Below are 2,503 nucleotides of genomic sequence, written 5' to 3'. Positions count from 1 at the left end.
GATCCCATGGAGATCTGTCCAGGACAGCTGCTGCCAAATGGGTACATTCATATTGGATGCTGAGTAAATGACAAATAAAGTTTTACTGTGCTAAGCTACTGAAGTTTGGGGGTTATCTATTACAACTTTTAACCTACCATAACTAATCTCTGCCCCCACTCCAAGAGTTTTCCACCTTGGTGGGCCTTCCAACTTTCCTCAATATCCTGCTTTCCAGCTTACTTCCTCTCCTAAAGAAAATAAAAAGAAACAAAAGAATAGCTCTTATGCAAAAAAACAACAACAAAAATAAATAAAACAACAACAAGAAAAAAACCAGAAGAGTATCTCTTAGGAGCAGAATCAAACACAGCTGCAAAGCAAACAGCCACACCAAGAGTCCCCAAAGCAGTAGGCTGCTTGCCAGGCTTCAGTGAGGAATATCATTCCATTGGTGCCCATTCCCAGAATCTACCATTTCTACTATGAGGAGAGATATAATCACTAACTCCCAACTCCATTGATTTTAGGTAAATATTAGCATAAACAGTCAAATAACAGGCTCCTAGTCCCCTGTAGCCTCTACTGACAAATGAATGAAGATGGGAAGATGAATTACAAAGTATGAATCTCCTTTCTGCATAAATATATTTTCCCCACATACTCTGTAACCCACAAGCACTGAGAGATAGCCAGCACCAAACTGTACTGTCCTCATGGTGAAACAGTGTAGCCCTAATCCCTTCCCTTCATTCAGTGCCCCTATTGACCATACATAGTAGGTATTTGAGGTGAATGGCACTATTAGGTGGATCAGGAAGCCTTAGGTTTCAGGTCAGTCAGGGTTGTAGGTCAACTTGTAACCAGAGGTAGGGTCAGGCCATTGTAAGTTTAAAGGTCAGGCCAGAGCTAGAGATCCATCTGCAGCTGAAGAATAGAAGGGATGTCCATGTTGTTCATAATAACTGATCCCAGGAAGTGGCAACATTAGCCAAGTTTTCCAATAACATATGTGAATGTGCATGCTTTCAGCCTCCACTGCTACTCTGAGGCAGGGAAGAACTGGAAAACAGTTCCTTTGGGTTTTGAGGACATAATTGAAAAGAGTCTCAGGAGCCAGATACAAAACCCAAAGAAAACTTTTTGTCCATGGGAAAGCTCTCCTCTTAACTCTTTTGGGTAGCACTTACTATAATTTGAATGCAAACGCCAGGAAGTCAGGAATTTTACTTTTGTTATTGCTGTTGTTTGTCACTAAGTCATGTCTGACTATTTGTAACCCCATGGACTATAGCAGAGTGAACATCCTTGCTTTGTCCCTGATATTAGAGGAAATGCTTTCAGCTTTTCATCATTGCAGATGTTTACTACGGGCTTGTCATATATTGTTGTTGTAGTTGTTTAGCCACTAAGTTGTGTCTGACTCTTTTGCAACCCTATGGACTGTAGCCCACCAGGCTCCTCTGTCCATGGGATTTCCCAGGCAAGAACACTGGAATGGGTTGCCATTTTCACCTCCAGGGGATCTTCCCAAGACAGGGATCAAACTCAGGTCTCCTAAATCCTGGGTCCTAAATCCTAAATCCTGGGTCCTAAATCCATTGGCAGGTGGATTCTTTACCACGGAGCCACAGTGAAGTCCGCTTTTTCTTTACTCTCACTCTAAAGGGGTCTCTTAAGGGAAAAGAGACAAACACAGGTTCTTAGTTTTCCTTCTTAAACTAGAAGTCATGCTGCTGGATCACAAAGGGCCAACCAGGTCTCCAGGGCTTACTGGTCCAGCAATTTGACCCCTTTCCAAATTTGAGCATAATAAACTAGTAGAGGAAAGTAACAATTTCATAGCTCCTGCCTTTCTCTGTTTCCTCCTCTAGAGCTCTAGAACCTCCAAAGCTCTCTTGCAGACCAAGATCTGAAAAGCAGCAAAGCTGCCCTGTCTCCTTCCAGACAACCTATCCCACAATTCCTCCTCAACCTACTGGCAAGTATACCTCCAGCCAGTCCTATGCTGTTACTCTAAACCAGAATTAGGCACAGATCTCTATGTGACACCTGTCAAGTAGCCCCCTATCACCCCAGGCCCAGCTTAGGTTTAACTATGTCTCCTATTCCCAAACATCTTTGAAAACTGACCAGAATCAGATAGACTCCACCAGTGTTACCCCTTGTCCTACGCTGTGAGATGGCAGCCAGTTACAGACACAGAGCCTGCCATCCGTTATTCCCATGTGACAAGCTCCTGGCCTCTCTTTCCAGAGTCCTTTGCCCCTCCCCTTCATAAAGGAAACCCATACTCACAGTTGTGCTTTTGGTCAGCTGCCAGGTAATCCATATAAGGCCCCTACTTTCATTTCAACTCTCCACTGTAAGTTCCCAAAGACCCAAGTAAAAGATGAAAGATGTAATGGGAAGCTAATGGCCTTGGAAAAGCTGTTTCTAACCCAAGACTATAGCAGCTTTGGCTTCCTAGTCTGGGGAGGGAGGGTTATCCATCTCATTTCTTCCATTTTTCTGCTTCTTCTCC

The sequence above is a fragment of the Bos grunniens genome, chromosome 13 (genome assembly GCF_055505025.1).
Source record: "Bos grunniens cultivar Pamir isolate PY7600 chromosome 13, Bosgru_T2T1.0, whole genome shotgun sequence".
Lineage (NCBI taxonomy): Eukaryota > Metazoa > Chordata > Mammalia > Artiodactyla > Bovidae > Bos > Bos grunniens.
Note: the sequence above shows the minus strand (reverse complement) of the source record.